This window comes from Trachypithecus francoisi, unplaced genomic scaffold (assembly GCF_009764315.1).
Source record: "Trachypithecus francoisi isolate TF-2019V2 unplaced genomic scaffold, Tfra_2.0 Lachesis_group10, whole genome shotgun sequence".
Taxonomy (NCBI): domain Eukaryota; kingdom Metazoa; phylum Chordata; class Mammalia; order Primates; family Cercopithecidae; genus Trachypithecus; species Trachypithecus francoisi.
In genome coordinates this window covers 46,535,980-46,548,194 of record NW_022681455.1, presented here as the reverse complement: position 1 = coordinate 46,548,194, position 12,215 = coordinate 46,535,980, and the positions used below count along the sequence as shown (strand labels likewise).

Sequence of the window (12,215 nt, the reverse complement as noted above, 5' to 3'; positions counted from 1 at the left end):
AACCCTAGGACAAAAGATTTAGGTGTTATGCGCTGGAATAAAGAAATCCAACCTGTGCTTGGTCCCATCACGTCCATGGACCTTAAGCTCTTCTCTTATCAATAAAAATGATTCTAAAATTGTAGCCAAGATTCAGACCAAAAAATAAGAGCGCAGAATTCCTTCAGGTAGAGAAGACATTAGTTGAATCCAGTTGAGGCATGAAAGAAATTAACTGCAACTCGGTTAAAGATACAGAATTTGCTCTACTTAAATCAGGTCATAAAATGTTGAAATAAGATTATAATAAAAATAGATTGAAGGCAAAACTTGAAATATGTTCTAGGAAAATGTGTGATACGCAGGGTTGTGAAACTGAACTCCAGCTGGAAGATCTAGGCATGGGGTACCCTGATGACATAGCACACAGAATTCAACAATCAGAAAGGGATCAGCTTGTTCAGTTAGAATTTGGAGAGAATCAGCTTTGAGGTATGTAGTGGCCAGATCTCATATCTTCGTATTAAATTTGACAGGTAAATAAGTATATCTTGATGTGGCTCCACTGATAGAGTAAATGTTTCCTCCTGGATTAGGAAAATGACCTCTACAATCCGTGGAGTAGAGAATGGATAACATGAGCCAACCCTCTTAGCCTTAATGTTAAGCCTTAATGCTTTTGTGCTAAGTTTAGCAATACATCTCATAATCATTCATTTTATTTGTGGTTATTTATTTCTAAAGATATATTATTGAAACAATCTGACATATTGGAGTATCTTACAAATTAGCCTTGAGATTTTGATTTGAAATGTGTAATTACTATGAGATATGTTATTTTATTTTGAAAGGAGTAAAAGACTTTGATTATATTTGTGAATTGGTTTAGAACATTTAAGATACCAGTCTTAGACACATGGATCATTCACCCTTTGTTGAAACCTTCTTCATTTGGTTCTTAGGACTCCACCTCCCTTGTGGCTCCTTACTGCTGCTTTGTTGATTTTTCCAACTTCAAGTTAAAGTGCCCAGGACTCAGCTTGCGTCCTATTTTTCCTTTCTCTCTTACCCCACCATGTCTCATGCCTTTAAATGCCACAGATGCACTGCAGCTCCCCTAACGCGTTTGTCTTGCCTGAGTTGCACCCTGAATGCCTGACTTGGATATTCATCTGCTACTTGACATGCCTAGGCATTTCAAACTTGACGTGTCAGAAGTCAAATTCGTGATCTATCCCCAACACCCTATCATGACTCCTGGCAACTTCTCTCAAGTCTTCTCCATCTCAGGAAATAGCAACTCTTCCTTCCAGTTGCTAAGACTGAAAATCTTATAGTGATTTCAGGGGATTCATGTTTTTTTTCTTACAATGTACATCTGCTCCATCAATACATTCGTTTAATGCTTCCTTTAAAATAAAAGATTCCTTTCTCACTATGTCCACTGCTTCTATCTTGTTTGGACTAAACTATTATCATCTCTTGATTATTGCAAGAGCCTGTGTATTGGTCTTCTTTCTTTGCCTTGATTCCCACACAGCAGTGAGAGGGATCAATGCAATGAGAGGAATCCTGTTAAAAAGGTAAAGCAGGTCCTCCCTCCCCTTTGCTCAAAATGCTCCAATGACTCCCATCTCACTGAGGATAAAAGCAAAAGGCCTTACAGGATATAAAGTCCTATGCAATCTACTTTTTATACAGAAAATTTAAAAGGCATAGAAAAAAAGAGGGAATGAATTGAAAGTATAGCAGTATCTCGGTCAAGGAAGAATTTCTACTTATATATTAAGACTGGGCCTGCCTTTTGGACCAATTCTTTATCCATTCCACTGTGTTCAGTAATTATAGCATTCTATGCTTTTATTTCTCTAGCCTGCCCAGCCACATTTTAAGCTTTTAAGTCATAAATTTGAAACTAGCATAAGCAGTAATGAAAAGTAATTCAGGAGTTATTCAGCACATCTTACTTTGTGCAAATGCCAAATCATAGGACTCTGACATCCCTCGGTTAAGACCTTTGTATTTTAAGCACCTTTGTGTCCAGATTTACTGCTGCTAAAGAATTGAGTTCTTGAATTCTGTCACCTGTCAGGGACTTAAATCTGATCACTGTTAATGACATCACAGTATCATTCCTCTACTAAAGGAGAGAAGCATTCGCTGTAGTTAGAACAATGCATTCTTTTGAGTAGACACTGCTGGGTATTGTCACAGAGGATGAGCTGTGGAGGGCTGATGGCAGCTCAGCTTTCAAACATCGGTCATCTTTCACATTGTTTGAGCTCTCAGACTTGAAGTCACAGGCCTAGGGACATGAATTTCCACAGCATTTGGACACAATCTATTACCTGGTAAAGAAACCGAGCAGCATTTGTTGATATGAATGTCAAAGGTTCTTGTCAATTTTAAAAACTTGCTAAGAATGTTGTTCATATTGGCAGTGGCAGACAGGGCCCAGAGGAGGTCAGGAGAAGCAACACCCTTGGTACACCGACAGGCAAGCTGCAGGTGGAGGAGAAAATGGAAGAGTTCCAAGAGTTAAGAGAAAAAGTAATAGGTGGTTGGCCCTTCTACAAAGAGGTACGCGAGTGCCAGAGAAGGCAGGCAACAGATATAGGAGCCTAGGAAAACAAATGAGACAGAAGCAGAGAGAAAACCATCCTTTTGGTAATTAGTCATGACCCTTGTTTGTTTCTCTGGTAATAGGGGGGCGCGGTGCAAGTATTATATGCCAAATAATCTATTCTGCTGTTGGAAATTAAAGTATTTAGAAAATAGTGTGTACTGACATCATTATCCATTAGAAATGCCCTTCACCCCACCATTTCCTCTGGGATAGAAGATCTGACAAAGGGTAGTGATGGCTATCATTTTTACTGAACACTTACCACACACTACTCACTGCACCAAGTGCTTCAATTGTATTATCTCAGCGAACTCTTGCAACACCATGGATCAGTAATATCATCAGCCCCATATCACAGGAACAAAAACCGAGGTTCATAGAAGTTACATAATTTGCCCATAGTTAGGTTTAGCCTCAGCTTTCAGTACATAGACACCAACCCCAAAACTACTCACAACAGTATCCTAAACTTTAATAATACATAAACATTTAAAAAATATTAGGAAGACCTTAAAGGTCATGTGGTTCTGTCTTGAAATTCTAGCCTAGGCCGGGCGCGGTGGCTCAAGCCTGTAATCCCAGCACTTTGGGAGGCCGAGACGGGCGGATCACAAGGTCAGGAGATCGAGACCATCCTGGCTAACACGGTGAAACCCCGTCTCTACTAAAAAAAATACAAAAAAAAACTAGCTGGGCGAGGTGGCGGGCGCCTGTAGTCCCAGCTACTCCGGAGGCTGAGGCAGGAGAATAGCGTGAACCCGGGAGGCGGAGCTTGCAGTGAGCTGAGATCCGGCCACTGCACTCTAGCCTGGGCGACAGAGCAAGACTCCGTCTCAAAAAAAAAAAAAAAGAAAAAGAAATTCTAGCCTATGGACTCCTTCTGGCCAGTAATGAAGTTTTTGATGGCTGTTGCAAAATTTAAAAAGTAAGACCAATATTAGGAAATTTTATATAACCAAATTCACTTAACCCAAATAACATTTTATTCTGATGTCATTCCTTTATTATAGATCCCTTAAAAATGGCCTTTATATTTTTGAAAAATTTGTTTTCCTTTAATATACTAGAACTATAAAAATTTGGCAACCTTATGTTGGCACCTACCATTTTAAAAGTTTATATTAGTCTATGAGTTCCAAAGCTCTTTAACCATTGATCTAGTTCTATCTCCAATTCATCCATTTTCCACAACTGCCCTAAAAGATGGCCAAGCAGGGTTTGTTTTTAAACATTTCCAGTGACAGAGTTCACTACTTTTTGACTGAGCCCATATTCTGTTGAGAGAAAGTTCTTCCTTTCTTGAATTATTATCTATCTTTAACTCATAGAACAACAAATAATAAGTATATCCCACTAGGTTTTAATGCAAATATGTGAGGACAAACACCAGTGCAGTTCCATCCTTCCCCCGCCGGACATTATTTTCTTTGCTTCCTTGTTATTGATGGTCTTCCCCATCCTCCATTAAGTGTTAGGTTCCAGAGGGCAGCGACCTTACTGCAGTATCTAGGACAGTATCTGGTACAGAACACGTGGACAATCAATATTTGTAAAATGAGTAAATGAGCATTTTGCAAGCAGCAGACATCCAAGAAATATTTCAGTAAGGCTAATTCATCTTCTACATGGCAGTGCTTCAGATATTTAAAAATTTGAAGTCGACTCTTCTGTTTTCAATAAGACTTCTTTCTTTTTCCATACCAAGACTTATTATTCCCTTGACTTGCTGGCCCTATGATAGAACTTTCAAGCCCTTGCTGGGGTTCTTCCTCTGTATCTACTCCCTAAAACTAAAGACAGGCTTGGCCATGGTCAACCCATCATGAGGCTTGGGCATGGTCCACCCCAGAGGGTCTGTTTCCTCTCTGAATTTAATAGCATGGCTTACATGTACATTTTTAAAGTCACATCACATGGTTGCCTATTAAGCTTGTAATTGATGACATCTCATAAATCTTTGTGGCATTTATTTCTGCCGGACAAAATCTCCACCATTCGGCAAAACTTGACATTTCTTCCCTCTACAACTCATCCTGATTTTGACCTATCATTTAGCCTATTGACAGCTTTGTAGACCTTGATTTTTCTCTTGTTCATTCCTTCAACCAATAATTACTGAGCATCTACAATGTTCCAGGCCCCATGTGCAAGCCTTTCCTCCCCTCCACCTCAGTGTCTCAGGTGAACACAAACACACCCTGTGCCTTGTCATCCCCCTTCACCTTCATAATCCTCTAAATTAGCATCTTCCACTAATCAATAGTAGAGAATGGTACTTTTATCTTCAATAAAAGATGATTGGTCATTTAATCAGCTATAACTCCTCCAACTTTCACTGTCATAGCCCACAGCAGACTTTAGGATAGAATAAGAGCCATGTTCATGATATTGCTAGTGTTGCTCTCAAAATTTGAAGTGTAGCCCCCAGAAACGCAGAGCAAATTGTCCACTAAAGGAGAAAACAAATGGCAGTGTACTTTGTTCTGCATGTCAGCCTCCTGAGAAAAGACTCTTGCTGTACCTATGTGCAGCTTCCAGTAAGCCAAGTGAGGTACCATAACACTTCCCAAACACCCTGAGCTGAACACATCACTCCCAGCACCCCAGTTTTAGCCCTGCCCCGTGCCTGTTAGCTGCAGTTAAACAGTCACATATTTTGAGAGCTCGTTATGTGCCAGACTCCTTTCATGATCTCAGTCTTCACAACAACTGCATGAACTGTAGCAACCGTTATTTTCCCTGTTTCACTTATGAGGAAACTGAGGCACACGGCAATTGTATAACTTGCCCAAGTCTCAAGAGTTAAAGAAAGTGGAGCTGGGCTGTGAGCAAAGCCCCCTGACTCCTCAGAACACACCTCTCCCCTCTGACACAGGAAATGTGTGTTCTAGACAAGCTGAACTTTGCCTCAGCTTCCTTTGTCTGTCCAGGCTGCCCCAAGACTCCCTTTTACCCCTGCCACTCATTTGGCTGCTGTGATACTTAAGTAGTCTACTGGGCACTTTGCATTCATTTTCTCACCCAGCCTCATACGATAGAGTTATTATTATATCTGTTTTGTGTATCAGGAGGCAGAGAGAAAGTAACTTTTCGAAGATCAATATACTTCAAAAATAGCTCTCATTGCTCCAGGTCCCAATATTACTGACCTTGAATAATCTTCCTGCTTCTTGGTTTCTATGTGAAGTTATTCTAAACACTCTATTTACGACATTCCTTTACAGTCCAGTAATCCTACAGAATGAGGTTAATGTGACTCAACTGGACTTTTGTAAAGAAGTGAAAGTTTGTGGTAATCACAGATGTTCATTTTTTCAATTGATTAATTTTTAATAATAAGAGGTCACTAACTGACAAGAAATGCATTAGGTAAAAAATAACGGAAAAGTTCCAAATGTCACATTCCATAGAGAACCCACCTGGAGTTATGTTTCATGCAGAGCAAAGTAAAAAGACTTTTGACTTTGTATTTGGAAAGGCTAAGCCCTGGGTTTTGGATCTGTATGAAAGAGATGACAAATGCAGTAAGAACAATACCCTGCTCACATGGTATATTTGGCACTCCATTCATCCATGATGTGTAGACTATTAACAATTGTGAACAAAGTTGTCAGGGGGAACTTGGAACAAATGTCACATTACTGAATCGGTGGCACAAAATTTATCTTCTTCCCCCAGCCCAAGTCCTCTTCAAGATTCTTCTGCTTCATGAAAAATAATGCTCTGATATCAACTGCCTTGAAAATGTCCCCTTGTTTTCCTGTGATTTTTCAAACGTCTTGCTTGTGACATCATGCAGACATTTAATGTCGAAATATCTAACCAGGATTATTTCCAAAACAGTAGCCTGGTCAATTTTCAGGTTTGATTTTTTTTTTTTGGTCTCGAATAATAATGTTATATGTTCATTTTTCTTTGTTTTTGTCATTTCATTTGGTAAAGGATCATCACTGAGGTGAGTGTTTGGCAAAATTACTTCTTGTTACAGAATAGAATAATTTTGTCAGCCTACCTTTAGACTTTATTCCAAAAGGCTCTTTGGAAATCTCACTACCTACTTGAAACATTGTTCCATCGGAACTCAGCAACCTGACTAAAGGCATGACTGTTGGCCTAGGTAAAGACTATAGGTGGAGGATCTGAATGAGTCCTGAGCAGCCTCAAGAGGACTATATTTTCTTTGTATTCATAAGCCACATATCATAACCAGCTCCAGAACATCTATGTAATAGTCTGACAAACATTTATTGTACATCAGCAGAGTACTAAGCCCTGATATTACTGGGAGTACAGAGATGACTAGCACATGATCTAGCCCTGGAGGAGCTGATAGGCAAGTGGGGAGGCTGGTACCCCAGCGGGTAATATTGCTGTCACCAGCACTTTGGGAAGCACATGGGCATAGAGTATTGAGAGTGCCTTGAGGTTCTGGGAGCCCTCCCTGAAGAAGATAATTCCTGAGCTGAGTCTGGAATAATAAATAGAAAGAGGGGAAGGACATTCCAGTGAGAGGAAACAGTGTAAAGAAAACTGCGGAGTCTGAAACAGCAGGTTGAATGAGTGCAGGTAGCTGCAAAAAAATTGCTATCAGAATGCAAAGAAAGAGATAGTAGTGATGGGAGATTAAGCTGAAGCTTGCGTCAAACTTCACTTGCCTTTCTCCTATGGAATCTAGACTGTATCCTGTGGTCACAAAAAGCCTCTGAAACTATTTTTTTTTTCTTTTAAATAATTAGGATAGTATTCGTCTGACCTGCCTTCTGGTTTCTTTTGCCTCCAAAGTTGCCCAAAGATTACCGTTGAGGTAATTTTCTACCTCATGATATATAGAAAACTTTTGACTTATTTACATGTTTTCATATGTTTTACATCTCTTCTTTTTAAAAAATTGTTTATTTTACTTTAAGTTCTGGGATACACGTGCAGGTTTGTTACATAGGTATACGCATGCCATGGTGGTTTGCTGCACCCATCAAACCTGTCATCTAGGTCTTAAGCCCCACATGCATTAGCTATTTGTCCTGATGCTCTCTCCGCTCTGCCAGCCCCCCAACACAGGCCCCAGTGTGTGATGTTCCCCTCCCTGTGTCCATGTGTTTTCATTGTTCAACTCCCACTTATGAGTGAAAACATGCAGTGTTTGGTTTTCTGCTCCTGCGTTAGTTTGCTGAGGATGATGGCTTTCAGCTTCATCCATGTCCCTGCAAAGGACATGATCTCATTCCTTTTAATGGCTGCATAGTATTCTATGGTGTATAGGTACCACATTTTCTTTATCCAGTCTATCATTGATGGACATTTGTGTTGGTTCCATGTCTTTTCTATTGGAAATAGTGCAGCAATAAACATACATGTGCATGTATCTTTATACTAGAATGATTTATAATCCTTTGGGTATATACCCAGTAATGGGCTTGCTGGGTCAAATGGTATTTCTGGTTCCAGATCCTTGAGGAATCGCCACACTATCTTCCACAATGGTTGAAGTAATTTACATTCCTATCAACAGTGTAAAAGTGTTCATATTTCTCCACAGCCTCGCCAACATCGGTTGTTTCTTGAGTTTTTAATAATCCATTGACTGGTGTGATGGTGTGAGATGGTATCTCATTGGTTTTTAGGGTTTTTGTTTGTTTGTATTTTTTGTGAGATGGAGTTTTGCTCTTGTCACCCAGGCTGGAGTGCAGTGGCGTGATCTCGGCTCACTGCAACCTCCACCTCCCAGGTTCAAGCTATTCTCCTGCCTCAGCCTCCCGAGTAGCTGGGATTACAAGCACACGCCACCACACCTGGCTAATATTTTGTTGTTGTTATTGTACTTTTAGTATAGACGGGGTTTTGCCATGTTGTCTCGAACTCCTGACTTCAGGTGATCCACTCGCCTTGGCCTCCCAAAATGCTGGGATTACAGCTGTGAGCCACCATACCCAGCCTTATTGTGGTTTTGATTTGCATTTCTCTAATGATCAGTGATGTTGAGCTTTTCATACGTTTGTTGGCCACATAAATGTCGTCTTTTGAGAAGTGTCTGTTCATATACTTTGTCCACTTTTTGATGGGGTGTTTGTCCATTCTTATAAATTTGTTTAAGTTCCTTATAAATTCTGGATATTAGACCTTTGTCAGATGGATAGATTGCAAAAATGTTCTCCTATTCTCTAGGTTGCTTGCTTGACTCTGATGATAGTTTCTTTCGCTGTGTTGAAGCTCTTTACTTTAATTAGATCCCATTTGTCAATTTTTGCTTTTGGCATTTTCATTGTGAAATCTTTGCCCATGCTTATGTTCTAAATGGTACTGCCTAGGTTGTCTTCTAGGGTTTTTACGGTTTTGGGTTTTACATTTAAGTCTATTTATTTATTTATTTTTTTTGAGAGAGAGAGAAGAGTCCTGCTTTGTAGAGTGCAATAGTATGATCTTGGCTCACTGCAACTTCCACCTACCAGGTTCAAGTTATTCTCATGCCTCAGCCTCCTGAGTAGCTGGGATTGTAGGCATGTGCCACCATGCTCTGCTATTTTTTGTACTTTTAGTAGAGACAGGGTTTTGCCATGTTGGCCAGGCTGGTCTCGAACTCCTGACCTCAAGTGATCTGCCCACCTCAGCCTCCTGAAGTGATGGGATTACAGGCATGAGCCACCACACCCAGCCCTACATTTAAGTCTTTAATCCATCTTGAGTTAATTTTTGTATAAGGCATAAGAAAGGGGTCCAGTTTCAGTTTTCTGCATATGGCTAGCCAGTTTTCCCAGCACCATTTATTAAGTAGGGAAACCTTTCCCCATTGCTTGTTTTTAGGTTTTTGCATTTCACCTTGTTACCAATCGTGCTCTGCCCCTTCTAGCCTGAATAGTATTTATAGTGATAGAAAAGACGCAAATTTGGAGCAGGACAGTGGTGCCTTGTCTACTGTGTGCAGTTCCTTGGTGTATTATAGAATGCTGCTAATTCTCTGTTTGGTTACTGAATGCCCTCCTTGCAGATTTGTGCCTCTCCTGTATTTTCCTTGGATTGGAGTCATCCTTCTGTATTTGATATACTTTAAAATGGTTTGAAGCAAAGTGGTTAGTGGAAAGAACATAAGCTTTGAAGCCACAGAGCCTTAAAGATTCCTTTTATGATTTTAAAAAAATTTAGTTTGGAAAATTTCAAACAGATACAAAGTCAACAGAGTAAGTGTGAGCCCCTAGTAGCCATCACGCATGTCCAGCACTTATCAACATTCTGCCATTCTTGTTTCATTCCTAACTTCAGTCCCTCCTCATGTTCCACTGGATTATTTTTTCGGTGCTTTAAATTTATTTATTTAAAATGTACCTACATTGTAATGCACTATCTTAACTGTAATTTTGACAAATGTATATATCCATTTGCCCCACACTCTTTTCGCCGTAGAGAACATTTCCATTTCTCCAGAAAGGTCCCTTGTGTCACTTCCCAGGCAGTCTGCTTCCCGCTCTGGATGCAAGCATGGTTTTGACTTACGTCGCCTTAGATAAGTTTGACCTGTTTTAGCATTTCATGTAAATGTAATCATACAGTATGTCCTATTTTTGTGCAGGGCTCCATTTGTTCAGCATTTTAGCTTTGAATTTCTCCTCTTGGTATCTATCTGTCATTGGGTGGGACTTAGCCTCTTTAACCCCAGTTCCCTTCTCTAGAAAATGGAAAAATAATAGCAATAAAAATTAACAAAAATTACATTGGCCTTAGGATAATAGGAATGTCCACTCTAATACAAACAAATGCTAATTTTGTTGTACTTGAGATGCAGGAATATAAACACCTTCAAAATTAACTTTTTGTCTGGAAAGATATTCCATGCTTGCTGGTGTTGTACTGATAATTCCTTGTCTTGAAATGTGATTCTTGAATATGTATAATATATTGGTCAAAGTCCAGTCAGGAAAACAGATCTTATACCAGGTAGTTCAATAGAAGGGATTTAATGCTGGAAATTAATTAAAAGCTGCTGGAAGAGCTGAGAAGCCAACCAGGCAATGGCGAAGCAGATGAGGGAGTAACAATGCAGGAAGTCACCCATACCCCTAGTATTAAAGGAGTGTGGGGAAGAGGTGCTGTTCCCAGAGCCTGGCAGTGAGGCCCACCAGTGGGCCCTGGAACCTCATAGGAGGCTGCTGGCAACAGAAAGGAGATGCAGCTACTGTGTGGGATCCCTCCTGGCTGAGTGGGGGAGTATGTAGAGATGAACCCTGCTTTTCCTTTTACTTCCCATCTCCTGCTACTGCATCAAGTGTCCAGAGAGGTTGGGAAGCAGCAGCAGGAGTCAGTAATACCTAGTACAGGGCAGAGGACGGGAAGGCAGGGCTCAGTGAGAAAATGATCAGCAGAAAAAAAAAGAAGCATGTACAGAGACAGTCAATAAAATTGAACTCAATAATACTTAGCATTTGAGATAATTCTTACCTTCCAGAATAGTACTGACCATTAGAAGTTTCTGTGATGATGAAAATGCTCTGTATCTTTGCCATCCAGTAAGATTGCCAGTAGCCACATGTGGCACCTGAGCACTAGCAATAAGGCCAGTGTAACAGAGAAACTAAATTTTTAAATGGTATTTTATTTTAATTAATTTAAACTTAAATAAATGGCTAGTGCCATATTGCACAATGCAGCTTGTAGAAAATCACCCTTTAATTCATATGTATTTTTAATATACATTTCTGGGGCACTTAGTAAGACCCAGATAACACATGAGAAGCTGAGAATATCCAGACGACTAGAATTATGCTTCTAACCTTTAATATTCATATCTTTCTTGCCCCACAAGAAAGATTTGAAAAGTGGTATCACAATAACTATTTATTTTCATAGGTGTAAAGGCTGGGTAAAAAGGAAGCAAAAAATTACCTGCCTTTGTGTCTTTGCCTAAGCTGTTCCTGACTCCTGGATACGCTTCCTCCTCCACTTCTTTCATTCCACTCATCCAAATTCTACTCATTCTTCAAGGGATACTTCAAATGCCTCCTCCTCCACTAAGCCCTCTCTGGTTACCTCTCCTACCATACACATACACACACACACCCCCCACAACCCAGGCTGCACAAAAGTTTTCCTTCCTTTGAACTATCCTGTTTTATCTCTACTCTTATCACTTTTATTACTTTGTACTTCATGTTCAAGTTCCTGATAGAAATTTGTCTCTCCTACTAGACGCCTTGAGGGAAGAATTTAGGATGGTTTGTCCTTTGCCCATAGAGCACTTAGCACCAAATATTGTGTATAATAGGCTCTTTGTACTATTTGAAGATCGTGCTGAACTATGAGTCTTCCATTTCTGTGCCTGTAGCTATCGGTAGGTGAGCAATTCAAGGAGACCATTCAAAGAGAAAGGTTTATTTTTCCCAGGCTACATTTTTCCAGAAAGCAATTGTAATAAGCAAACAAACCTGTTTTCTGTTTTCATTCCATATGCGGGTATTCTTTTCATCCACATTTAAAATGTTTCTTGATCTAATATTCTAGATCTAGACTAATTTCTATGTGATCTTATTATCCTTAAACATGGTTAAAAACACAAGATGGCTGTAGCAGTATTTAAATTAAATTATGCATTGGAGCACTTTTATTATTAGAACCATCCTAAATA

At 39.8% G+C, this 12,215-nt stretch overlaps 1 protein-coding gene across 2 annotated transcripts in view; it reads left to right on the top strand.

Annotated features, from left to right (window-relative positions):
• Positions 1 to 12,215, top strand: part of RCAN2 (regulator of calcineurin 2) — a 259,974-nt gene that overhangs the window by 96,581 nt on the left and 151,178 nt on the right. The window lies entirely within an intron of this gene.